This window comes from Lutzomyia longipalpis, chromosome 2 (genome assembly GCF_024334085.1).
Source record: "Lutzomyia longipalpis isolate SR_M1_2022 chromosome 2, ASM2433408v1".
Classification (NCBI taxonomy): Eukaryota; Metazoa; Arthropoda; class Insecta; order Diptera; family Psychodidae; genus Lutzomyia; species Lutzomyia longipalpis.
The window spans coordinates 35,440,176-35,454,179 of NC_074708.1; the positions used below are offsets into that span (position 1 = coordinate 35,440,176).

The following is a 14,004-nucleotide window of genomic DNA, read 5'->3' on the forward strand; positions in this document are numbered from 1 at the left end:
GTGTATGAATTTTCAGTTACTGCGATTTTTACTGGTGTATATACTGGTGCGATAGTTAAATATATAACCATGTTAGATACTATGTACACATACATAGCATAGGTTAGGTAGTATAGCACCCTCACACGCCCATTGCGGATTAGATTTGCGCTTCCGTTAGCAATTTTGATTCAATATTCATGAAAGGTGACTACCCATACCCCCAAAATGGGGGCAAAAAGTATAACGGAGACACTGATTATCTCGTGGCTTTTTCACGTCTCGCGTACTCTTCATGAATTTCTGTCTGTCTTCATGCCCCGTAAAGCCAACCACCCCCCCCATTGGAAATTGGTATGTGATCATTTTATATTTTAGTCACGTACTTTTCACTTTCCCAAAAACTTTCCCGGAGATTCACTTCTCTTCTGATTCACTTGTTTGTTTTGCTATTTGATTGGTCGCGACATCTTGGGAGTCCTTCATAGACAATTTTCATCCACCCACATCATTCTATCTATCAATGCCTCAACAAATTTTCTAAAATACAAAGGAAATGCAATTCTTTTGAATATTAACTCTTTTCTTTAAGAGCTTTTTTTCTAAAAAAAAAGTCTTTTAAAACTGTGTAAAAGGGAAGACACAGTTTTTAATTCCACATTAAACGTTTCGAAGTCTTTATTCTTTGTTCATCAGGTCTACAAAGTTTGTTAACATTTTTTTAAGTATTTGTTTTTGAATTACTTTTAACTTATTTATTATTTTTGAATTTTTTAATAACTTAAATAATAAATATTCAGCACTATTTCATTTTTATGTGTAAAATTACACATAAGATTTAGCTACCCATTTTCGCATTGTAGGAAAATCCTACAAAGTATTTTTTGTCATATAAATTTGCTCAATAAATTCTCCTTTCAGACGAAGAGCGTAACTCCCAGGTATACGTGCTATTCCTAATTCTCTTTCACATCAAACCTTTTCTACAAATTCAGCATTATACACTGTGCAGAGAGTTCCTCCATTTAATAGATTTAATTAATAACAAAGTAATTCTAACACGTATACATATTAAATTTTTCGCTGTCTGCATCATAAATTGCTTGTGAAAATTCAAAGAAGAAATTATATGAGGTGAAATGGAAAATGAAAGGGGGAGGTAGGTAATGCTGAAAAATAAATGTGGAGAGATCAACGATTCTACTAAACATGGTACCTACATATTAGTATGGTTTGGTTTGATTTGGTTAAGTGTGTGTACGTACATTCAACACTTGAGGGGAAGATAGGGTGAAAATTAAACCGCTAATTCCTATATTTTGCAACCCTCTCATTTCCACTAGACCCGCACTTCTTTGTGTTTAAGTACTACAGCGGAAATTTGTATGTTGTATAATAATATTTCAGTAAATAAGGAAACCTTGGAAGGTTAGAGTTCAAGTAGATGGTTTTTTGATCTTGCACAAGAGAACTGTTCACATTCTATTCTCAATGGTTTTGTGAAATTGTTAATTTGAAAAGTTGTATAGAATTTCTTTCTATTATATGCATAATATTGTTGATAGAATGAAATACATAAATATAAACAGGATTCAGGATAAACAGGTACACAAAATACCTATCCGAGAAAATATTCACCAAAATCCGATTATTTTCAAGCGGTTTTTCAATTCAGTTTGTTTCAAAACAATCATTTCCTCTCATTTCCCAAACAAAAGGAAAATATTCCAAAATGCTACATATACATATATTTTCTATATATTGTATAAGAATGGAAAACTATACGTTTATTGATTTATAGATTTGTTTTCCTTCCACTTATACATACCTTATGCTACTGCATTGAGTAACAGGTTTTCCCCTTACTCGGTAGTATTATGTAGTTCCGTGGACTTCAGCAATGCTGTGAGAGCTTGCCACGAGATGTTCTCAGTGCGGGAGCCCAAAGACCTTTGAGCGAACTTTGGTATGCTAGGGTAGGTGTAGTATGTCTCGAATTGAAAACTTCCAAATTGGTTTCATCGTCTTTTACCTCTTTCCCCAACATTAAACACTTTTATGTACACATTCCTCTCACTGATGCTGTCGTATCCATAACTAATTTAAAATTAAATTCTCCCCTTGTTCAAAAAGCAAGGGTGAAGGGAAGAATATACACAGATTGCACTTCCTTGTAAATAAAAGATTAATACATATATGGAAAAGAAGGACTTGATTTTTTTAGAGGTCCACGTTGATTTTTAAAGACGACGAAATATATATATATTTTTTTTTCATGAAAAATATGTTTGAATTTTCATGGATGACAAGAAAACTTTTTTTTACCGGAAATTACCTGGAAAAGCAAGAAAGATATTGAGAGATTTTTCTTCCCCATATCCTCTTTCTTTTTTTAGACTTTGATTGATTTTATCTAGAAACTACCCTTCTTCAAACATCAATATCAACTCTAACTCGTAAAACATGGGTAAGATGGAGTGAATAAATATCTGAAGGTAAGAGGAGTTTTCCTAACCTTCTCGCTCCCCATTCCATTTTTCGTTCAATTTTGCAAAAAGCAACGCTCGAAGAAATGAAATGCTACAAGTTGAAGATGCTGGATGATGTAGATTGCAAGAGGGCGACAAACTATATCCATTAAATTTGATGAATTTTCCGTGTGACTTCTCCTTCGTGTGGGTGTTTTCCACAATTTGAGTTTGCTTGTAATGCGGGAGCATTAATTGAATTGAATTTCCTTACATGCGTTGACACACTCCTTTTAGCAAATCCGATGGAGATTGCTTTAAATCAAGCGCGGCTGAAGTTGAACATGAGAAAATTGATGATGAGCAACGTGTCAAATATGAATGAACATCATTTTATTCCCTCTGTCTTCTCATTGTCATCGAAGGCTTAAATTAATCACAAATTCATTGGAAGACAACACCATACTTTAGGTATTTGTGTAATACCATCAGTGGTAACAAATTGAAATGGCCCATTCAAATGAATTTGGATGGAGGTGAGGCGCTAAAAAAATGTCTGTGAATGTTATTTTAACTAATGGGATTCTTGTTTTCTTCACACTCCACACTAAAACCATTTAACAACTCACAAAATTGAATATCTGCCCAAAATAATTCCGCATTTCGGCACGAAGGATGATCATTCAATGGGTAGCAGGTGAGTTTCTATTTTTATTCCCCCCTTTGTCTTGTCTGGTGCATTTTCTCATTGATTGACAGACTTTTCACACAATCCATTCCACTTATTCTTTTTTTTTAACACTAAATTACGCATTTATTCTTTAAAGTATAAAATATGTATAATATTTTTAAGTAAAGAGGTTTGATTAAATAGACAGTGTATCTTCTTACAGGTATCTGTGTAGGTATCTTCAAGGTGTCAAAGTAATGCAAAAAACAAAAAAATTTGAAAAAAAATTTCGGTTTTTCCCCCACACAAAATCCCCCTGAAGTCCCCAACAATATACAAGTGGCAATTTCCCAATAAAAATCTCCAATTTTCCACACGAATTAAATGTGATTCTCTATGTTCATAAAATATTTTACTGTCGCACGTACTACGTCGTAAAAAGGAAAATATTTGTCACTACCTACCTCCAAAATGTTGAATCAGGTTCCTTGAACAATTTGATTTTCATTGGCAATTCAAAATGAAAAGAGAGTGTAAATTTTGAAACAATTCCGATTAACCATCTCAGGTGTGAGATTTTTGGTGCTACAGTTTGTACTCAAAACAACGATCAATGTCTCGTTATTTCAGCGTTAGAAATTGCTGGAGAAAGCAAAAGTTGTTTAATGGGGTATCCACGGTATCCACTATATTTTCACGTGCACGAGCACAAAAAGGAAACATCCTGAAAAACTCGCAGGATCAGGAAGAATAAAAATGAAAAAATAATTTAAGAAAAAAGTAATTAAAAAAATATAAATTCTGTTTTACTTATTTATTTATTTCAATCAGAATTTTACAACAAATTGGTTTAACCTGGAAAGAAATTAGTAATGTCTTTTACAATTAGTGAAATTCCTCCTAACAATCATGATGCAAAAGAACAAAATATTCAAGGAGAATAGTCATAATGTATTCCCAACCGAGTGAATTACTTTGGAAATTTACCCCAATGTGTTGAAAGGGAAAAGCACATTGAGAGTAAATAAAAATGCACCTTGTATATTGATTACTTATTCATGAACCTTGTGCCACTGTGAAGATGGTAAAACGTGAAAAGAACAGAAAACCACACACATGTCTTAGCAATTTGAAAAGCACCCATTTGAGATGTATCCCCATGTGACTAGCGATCAGATGGTGTGTCAACAATTTGCATAAAATGTTGACAATAACAGTTTTATATTGGCAACAGATTAGCCATTTTCCTCGGCAGTATCATTGAATTACCCCCATTGAAACGTGGTTATTTGACGCATTTTACGTGTGATTCAGCACACAGCGGCAAAACACCTGAATATGGGAAGAAATCGGGTGAGATGTAGTTAGAATAAAATCATTTTGATTAAAATTACATGTTATTTAGTAATTTTCATTGGTGATTCATATCAAAAGATTTTGGTAAAAATTCTTTTTTTTTCGCTTAGAATTTACTTCTTCGATGATTGCAAAAATGTCTCAATGATTTGTAAATTTTCATTCTCTTATTATCATAGTATTTATCCACACTGCTGGAAATCACGTGCGTGTAAAGTTATTTTTTACGTGACGAAGAAAATGAGCGGGAAACGAGAGAAGAATTGAGGGCGTTCCTCAGAACACCGTCTCAGTCATGGAGGTTCTGTGAGAAGAAAAATTCTCATAAGCCAAAATCAGCGTCTTTTGCTGTCTTATTCGTCCTCCAATGTTCTAAAATAATCACACATGAATGTGCCACAATGACATGCAATTTAACTAAAATGTGTTCAACACATTTTGGGTTCTTCTAATATTGATTCAATGGCCAGAGAATGTTGGTGTTATTGTAGATTAACTGAATAAATTTGTTTAATGAATCAAGAAGCATGCTGGATAATTAGGAAGTAGGTAGTTACGTAATATGTATGTAGGTAAGTCGTATTTATCTCTTTTGGAAAATCTAATTGATTTTACGGAAAAGAACTTATTGTTGGTTCGGTTCTTAGTTACGATTTTTGATATTTTTTTATTCTTTCATTAAATGTTGTCTCATAAAACATCGAAATATGTCTTTTAGTATACGATTCAATTTTTTTATTTAACAGATGCGCTTAAAAAATTATAGTTTATATGCATTAAAGTTTAATAATGTTAGTTTTAAACATATTAGTGCGAGAGATCGTAAGGTACGAGGTACGAGACAAGCTTAGACCCCCAATTACATGCACCATTAATCAGATAACATCCAAAATAATGTTCAATATCGGGCGATGTTGATCTTACGCGTTCTTCTTTATATTTATAAAATGCCCCAATCCATCCCGTCAATAAATAGACGAGATAATTAAATATATGACGGTAAAGAAATGTGAAACTTTTATATTTGATCGGAGCAAGAAGAATAATCAAACTTCTTATCTCACCTCTTTCTCTTTTATTTCTTCCTCCGTTCGATGTTATATTTTCTCCAAAACACCCAACATCCAATAAATATTCAAATGCCCATCCGATAGAAAATATGGGCGGATCATTCTTCTTTGAAATTTTCTTCATAAATTCTTTGCATTATACTCGCACGAGGTTCTGTATGTAATAACAGTAGTTGACACCTTAACGCCGTGCACGATCTGATTGTAGGAGGGTTCACCACAATCACTCATTTTCATCGCACCATATGCAAGTAATTCCATTTAAAAATGTGTCATACAAGACAACAACATGTGATACAAATCGATGTATAGACATAATTGGAACTAATTGCCCTCACTCGGAGAGAGACATGAAGCTTTGGAAGCATAGAAATTAGACTGTGTGATAAAACAATGGTTTCAATGAACGTCTACAATGAAATATTTATCTTATTTCTTCTGCCTTTAGCTATATATGTACATATGTATAATTAATTAATACATTATATATTAATTATTTTTTAATTATAGGTACGTTTTGTACACTGTCCTCAAAAAGTTTCTGGTTTAGCAAAATTTTCGTATTTTTTGCTCACACGAAAACTTTTTGAGGGTAGTGTATTAAGGGGGGTCTTTTGAGAAAATTGTTAGAATTTACACATTTTTAATATTATCATTTTTTGGAGTTTTTCTTAAACCTGGTTTTCCGATGTTGGTTACATTTGAAGCCTAATTATTGAAGTGTAAGAAAATCACTTTTCGCCATTTTAGGTCCGACGCCATCTTGTGATTTTCCGACTTTTCCGCAGAACTGCCCTAAAACATAAAGGTAGGTTTTTCTCAGGATCTACTGGATGGATTTTGATGGGGTAAAAAGCAAATGAAAGAGGAAATACCAATGCAGATTTTGATGTACCAGAATTTTGAATTTCCATTCTGGGGCTGAGAAAAGTGGAAAAATGTGATTTTTTAAAGATATTTTTGACGTTTTTCCACTTTTCTCAACCCCAGAGTATCTCAAGATGGCGTCTCATCTAAGATGGCGGAAAGTGATTTTCTTACTCCTCAATATTAAGTCTTTAAATGTGACCTACACCGGTGTCTATGACCGCACTACATGATTTTCTAAAAAACCCAATTTCTCAAATTTACTATAAAATTAATTTTATCATGTAAGTGTTAACTCGATGAGATCATCGAAACCCCCAACTGTCCAATCAACGCCCGCCACGGCTCCCCAGCGCCAGCTTATAAATAGTGGTCGGTATTGAAACGGGACTCACTTGTTACTCAATTCTCACTTTGCTCTCAACTCTTACATAACTTGTACGGCTCATTGCCGCCTTGAATTATCTCTGAAATAAATTGTTAATTATTTGATTTTATAATAAAATTTAAGTTGAGAAATAAATTAAAATTTGTGTGAAACAAGTGACAGCAATTTATTCCTTTTTCCACAAAAAATTGCCGCCAAACTCTTCCACAATTCCCGCGTGGACAAATTGAACTTTTCCAAGTTCCACGTGGAACATAAGAGAATGAAAGGAAAAATCTAAGCAATTTTCCAACAAAGTGACGTGCTGGAGAGGAAATCACGTGAAAATTCTCCGACTGAGCATCTACAATCGCGGTCGCTTCGACCCGGACATTTGACGTATAGTATTTCCTCAGCATTCTCATTCACCTTCATTCACAGGTGCGTGTGCGTCGTGACGGTACTGCCAGCAGCAGCGCAGTCATCTCACAGGGTACATCATCATTCACAGGTGCGTGTGCGTCGTGACGGTACTGCCAGCAGCAGCGCAGTCATCTCACAGGGTACATCATCATTCACAGGTAACCATACCGCCAACATCTGGTCCTTCGAGCCGGATATTTGACGTATAGTATTTCCTCAGCATTCTCATTCACCTTCATTCACAGGTGCGTGTGCGTCGTGACGGTACTGCCAGCAGCAGCGCAGTCATCTCACAGGGTACATCATCATTCACAGGTGCGTGTGCGTCGTGACGGTACTGCCAGCAGCAGCGCAGTCATCTCACAGGGTACATCATCATTCACAGGTAACCATACCGCCAACATCTGGTCCTTCGAGAGAAAAACGACGTCTCGACTCCTGGCCATCTACTATCATCCGGTCATCGAGCTTCAAGACGCCAGGCCAATCGTGCCACAGCACCTATTGATCTGCAAGCAACACTGCAATCACCATTTTCCGGCTCCATCTCACCTGTAAGATAAGACATCAAACCGTGAGTACAGCCTAGCATATCAAGCCCATTGTGAATTGCGAGAAAGCCAGAAAACCTTGATTCTCTATGCTTCCCATTTTCCCTTCAGTGTTCCTCGGTATCGCAATCACGTTCAGTCTTTCATTTCAATACCCTTGATTTGCTCAAAAATTACAAAAAATAAACTCCAGTCCACAATAAACACCCATTCACAATAGAGAATATTCTCACTTAAGATAACATTCAAATTCCGAATTAAAGGTGCATTCATAACACAAAAATGCCACTTAAAAGATTTGAATCTTTGGAAGATGCTCAAACAATTTTAGAGGTAATAAGTGCCTCATTAGATAGCACGCAAGTACAAGACCTTAATCGTACTATCCATTTAACAGATCTTAATGAAAAACTGCAAACTCTGGAATCTATAATCATTTTCCTTGCTGACTGGAAAAACAAAAGTACAATTGAGGGTGAAAACTCACGCTTTGACCCAATTACCTTTCAAACTATTTTTACTAAAGCAAAGGAAACCAAAAGTCGATTAGAAGAGTTTATTGATTTAGCTGAAAATGCGTTAGTTCAAACTACCATAAAAGAGAACACCATTCCAGCAGAACCTTTACTAAATCCTAATCTTAATGTCATTCTGTCCCAATTCCTGCAAGCCCAACAAGAAACCAATCAAAAAATGTCTGATGCTTTAATCAATCATACTGTTGCCACTCCTCAACCTCCTAACATGGACCCCATCCTGAACAAACTAACTGAGGTACTGGAAGCCTTGTCCACTCAACAGCGTGCACCCCCCTCCGCTCCTCGTTTACAACCCATTACTATTCCCCCATTTTGTGGAGATTTCGCTGAATGGATCACATTCAAGGACCTTTTCACCAGTCTTGTTCACAATGATGTCCGCCTCAGCAAGGTTCAAAAGATGCATTATCTCGTCACCTCACTTTCGGGGGACGCAAAGAAGTTCGTTGAGAATATGGAACTTTCTGAAAGCAATTATGACGCTGCCTGGCAATCTCTCCGAAATCGCTATGAAGATTCGTACAGCATCGTCAATGCTACTATCAAAAAACTGATGACCATCCCTGCGGTGTCCTCAGAGTCTGCAAAATTGCTAAGTCAACTCCATTCCACAACAACATCGGTACTACGCTCTCTCGAATCCATGGATCTTTCTGGTGGCGACCATTGGATCATTTACATTCTGAAAGAAAAGCTCGACCCAGAATCCCAAAAGTTGTGGGCAAGACAAATTAAAGGACGAATCCCCACATATGAAGCTCTTGATCAGTTCCTTATTGATCGCATCAGAGAATTGGAAAGTTGTAACTTATCCACCATGAAGCCAAAATCTACCAACAACACCAAACCTCCACAACCTCAGACTAACAAAAGTCAAATCTTGGTGGGTACAACCAACGACACATCTCAGTCACCTTGTGCATTTTGTAAATCAGGATCTCACAAACTCTTCCTATGCGATAAATTCAAATCTGCGACTCCAACGGACAGGCTCACCTTTGTCAGGCAACACAAATTATGCAGAAATTGCATCAGCGCTACACATTTCACAAAAGATTGCACTTCCAGAAGCTGCAACAAGTGCACATCAAAACACAACTCTCTACTTCATGACTCATTTGAAGCACTCTCTGCGACTGCGAATTCTCGAACTACTCCGCAGAATTCCAGTCAACCAAATCCGACACCTCCCATCCCTCCAACCCAGGAAACAACTGGATCGGAACCTATCCCTTCTTCAAGTGACACCACTACTCTGGCTACAATCTCTGAAGAAGTCAGCGATGGAAACCCAAAGGTTTTTCTTGGAACAGTGATCGTGAAGGTGCTCGATGCTCAAGGAGAAGAGCATTTATGCAGAGCTGTGGTCGACAATGGTTCCCAATCTAACTTAGTCACCGCAACTCTCATTCAGAAACTCAAACTGCCCAAGTTCATTAGCAAATTCAACCTCGGGGGAGTGCTTGATCAACGCTCTCAAGGCAAATACAAAAGCCACGTATTCATCTCTCCTCGCTCTGGTGGACATTTCGACGAACTGCTGTGCAATATTGTTCCCAAAATCACAGGAAAACTGCCAAATTGGACTGTGAATCCCGACAACATACCAATTCCCTATGATCTCTTCCTCGGTGACCCTACCTGGCACATTCCTCAACAAGTTGACATACTTTTGGGCGGTGGATTCTTTGCCAAAATCGAGAAGGATCAATCTCATCAGCTAGGAAAAAACCTACCTAAATTAAAGGCTACACATTATGGATGGATTCTCCTAGGTGAACACAAACCCGAGCATTCAGACGAGGAAACAAATCTCTCTATCTGCAATCTCACCACAGTCTCATACACTGACGACCCTCCATACAAACCATCGGACCCAATCACCAACGTCAATAAGATCTCTCTCTCCAAAGAACAGAAGGATGTCAAGGATTTGTACACTGCAAATACTCGAAACGAAAGAGGCAAATTCGGTGTCTACTTACCATCTCAACTTAAAATTGCATTACAATCGTTTCGCCCAAAGCAGAAGCCACACCACAATCCGGAATTCAAGACGACATACTTCGACATCTCAAGCAAGAATTTGGACCTGAGTCTCTTGCACATTGCTAACGGTCGGTTTCGCATCGGAGATGATGAGGTACAACACTTCCGCCTTCAAACACTTGCTGCAGACAAATGCGAACGTTTTCCTTTGGCAACCAAACCTCCACTGGATGGCTTCCAAGTCGATGATCAGCTAGCTTCCTTTTCATCTTGCGAAGAAGCTCAGCAATCACAGCAAAAACTCTCCACCACCCAAGGCATTCAGGACAATCATTGTTCTCATCCGGACGTTAGAACCAGGATTCTAGAAATGAAAGGGAACATTTCAACGGATTATTCAACATACAAATTCTGTCTGAAATTTCTATCGGACATCATTCTACGAACCTACCCTGTTCTACTCTGGCCCCCTCTTGACCATCTGTATCTCTTTGCAATTAAGAATGTACCTCAGTTTCATACATTGATCAATAGATATTTCATCCCTCCTCGTTCCCTTGAGTTATCGTTCAAACTCTTTCCCAAAACTCCGAACACAAAACTCACATGGCAACAAGCAATCCCTACAAAACCGGCAATTATTGCCACACGTCAATCCTATCCTCGCTCTCTTGAAACCCTGGATCTCTTATGGTTTGGGCCCTTTTCATTACAAGTAATTGAGCAACGGCCCTTAATTCTTTGCCAAATCCCAGACGTTCATTTGACAAATATCGTGACAGAAACCGTCTGTGGATTAAATATTTCTGAGCTTCACTCAGAACAGCTATTGATATCACGAAGCATCAAAGAGTCTTCAGATTGTGCTGAACGACTTCGCGTCATTGCTATATCACTCCTCTATCCCAACCGGCGTAAGAAAATCTCCTTTCCCATACAAAATCCTCTGCTTCCTCAAACTAACCTCCCCATAGAGACCACTGTTCGATGGTGGGATCAAAAGAAGCATTTGGGGGAGATACGCGAAGCTATGCTACAAGGGGCGATTACTACCGGAAGGAACCTTCCACACTCATCCATAAGCGCACCATTCTTCGCTCAACGCATACGCATATTCGCACCATGTAATGAAAAATCCAATTTATGTGTGGGAGGACGATTTGGAAACGCACCAAAACCTTACCTGATCCATCATTCTTTGAGGAATCGTATTTTCATGGCTGTCATCATGGCTGCCACTCACTTCCGTAGTATCTCACACCTCCAACTATCAAGGTCATCGCATCACAAAGGCCTTTGGGAAACCACAATCGAATCATTCAAGTACCATTGGAGGAAGTATAAGGAAAAATCAAACCTTACCTTTGAGAATCTACGCGCCCTAGAGTTCTTGGCTCATGGACACTACCTCTCAATCCAATCTAGGCTGAAACAATCCGGTTCCTTGAGAATTCATTGGCCTCCACTGAAATCAACCATGTGGCATCAAGGTCATCAGCCATGGAAACCTTTGGCTGAAAGATACAAAATGAAAAATCTCGTAAGTTCTCCAAGATACAACAAATGGTCAGCAAATCGCTCCAACCTGATGACCAAGAAGACAATCCTCATCCACGATGAAACTATTCCTACACTCCACTGGTCACTCGGTCGAAATTCGACCCACACCCGGACGAGACGCAAGTCACACGCTACGGAAACCCAACAGTCAAAATGGCACTTTCCAATCCACAACTGTCAATTTCCCGATCTTCATTGGAAGGACTTCCGCCTTCGCCCAATTGAATCCCACCGGCTTCAATCCCGGGGGAGAATGTCTATGACCGCACTACATGATTTTCTAAAAAACCCAATTTCTCAAATTTACTATAAAATTAATTTTATCATGTAAGTGTTAACTCGATGAGATCATCGAAACCCCCAACTGTCCAATCAACGCCCGCCACGGCTCCCCAGCGCCAGCTTATAAATAGTGGTCGGTATTGAAACGGGACTCACTTGTTACTCAATTCTCACTTTGCTCTCAACTCTTACATAACTTGTACGGCTCATTGCCGCCTTGAATTATCTCTGAAATAAATTGTTAATTATTTGATTTTATAATAAAATTTAAGTTGAGAAATAAATTAAAATTTGTGTGAAACAAGTGACAGCAATTTATTCCTTTTTCCACAAAAAATTGCCGCCAAACTCTTCCACAATTCCCGCGTGGACAAATTGAACTTTTCCAAGTTCCACGTGGAACATAAGAGAATGAAAGGAAAAATCTAAGCAATTTTCCAACAAAGTGACGTGCTGGAGAGGAAATCACGTGAAAATTCTCCGACTGAGCATCTACAATCGCGGTCGCTTCGACCCGGACATTTGACGTATAGTATTTCCTCAGCATTCTCATTCACCTTCATTCACAGGTGCGTGTGCGTCGTGACGGTACTGCCAGCAGCAGCGCAGTCATCTCACAGGGTACATCATCATTCACAGGTGCGTGTGCGTCGTGACGGTACTGCCAGCAGCAGCGCAGTCATCTCACAGGGTACATCATCATTCACAGGTAACCATACCGCCAACAACCGGAAAACCAAGTTTAAGAAAAACCCGAAGAAAAATTAAAATATTTAATTCCACCAGCTCTCAAAAGATACCCCCCTTAATTGATAAAATACCCCATCAGTCCCCTACTGTTAGGTACCTTGTTAGCAATATTGCTGAAAAAGAAAACAAATGGCAATTGGTGTAATTAAATTTTATGAATCTTAACGGTGTAATTAATGGGTAAATCTGTAAAAATTAATTAAAATCTACCCCTGGTTCAATTGGTAGGTCAATAATGGTTCGTATTTCATCATTGAATGGTTTTTGTATTATAATTCCAAGCTGTGGTCACCCCCTAATGTCATATCGTGATAAAAGGCGTATATTTTGAGGTTTGTACGGGAGGTATGATATGATTCAATCAGTGGTTCGCCACTTTTGAGTGACAGCCCTCTTGTTGGGTGATGTAATGAAATTTCAACTCTTGGGTAATAAATTGATTGGCAATAATGGCATAATTTCAATTACATTTCAATTCATCTGCCATTTCAATTTCCATTTGCGTATCACGTACGCTTCTGGGTATAGGCATTGTATTTCCCTTTGATCCTTGTTGACCGTTGAAGGTATGCAAATTGATCCCATAGGCTAGAAACTTCCTCTTACTATTATTAACTTTTTTTTATTTTGAAAAATTCTTTATTAGGTGTGGGTTTATCGCGTGATTTGTGCACGAGATTGCACACTGGCGAAGTGAGAAGTAAATAGTAATAAACGGAAGGAATATTAAGTACCACGACGGTGTGTACTGTAATGTTAGAATATTTCTTAGTTTTTCCATTACTTACTTGTGAGCGCTATATCGAAATATGGGAGTCAGTGATGTACATACTAATGCAATATAGTCATCTCCTCTTCAAGGTGCTATTAAATGTTGTGTGTGCATTTAGTCGCCTCAACATTATGTACGTGACTTCACGCCAAAATCTAATAAGGCATCTAACCCCATTTCACGCTTCACCATAATCATTTATCCACCCATACATTACATGGCTTCTGGGCACAACATAACATTTCGACGTGACATGTGCAAAAATAAACTAATGACGCCTTCGGTGGGTGTTCTTTGGCAAAATTCATAATTCCATAATAAGGAGTCGTTTCAATTTAGTTTTCCCCCAAATGTCTGAAAT

General features: G+C 37.9%; 1 protein-coding gene and 1 long non-coding RNA gene across 2 annotated transcripts in view; one reads left to right on the forward strand and one right to left on the reverse strand.

Annotated features, from left to right (window-relative positions):
* The window catches only part of LOC129790192 (netrin-B), a 55,075-nt gene that overhangs the window by 10,252 nt on the left and 30,819 nt on the right, over nucleotides 1–14,004 (forward strand). The gene's annotated exons all lie outside the window — the stretch shown is intronic.
* On the reverse strand, nucleotides 6,940–12,841 carry LOC129790430 (uncharacterized). Its single transcript, XR_008750555.1, has 2 exons — nucleotides 10,276–12,841; nucleotides 6,940–7,752 (listed from the first exon to the last, which is right to left on the reverse strand). It is a non-coding gene; the product is annotated as an uncharacterized LOC129790430 (long non-coding RNA).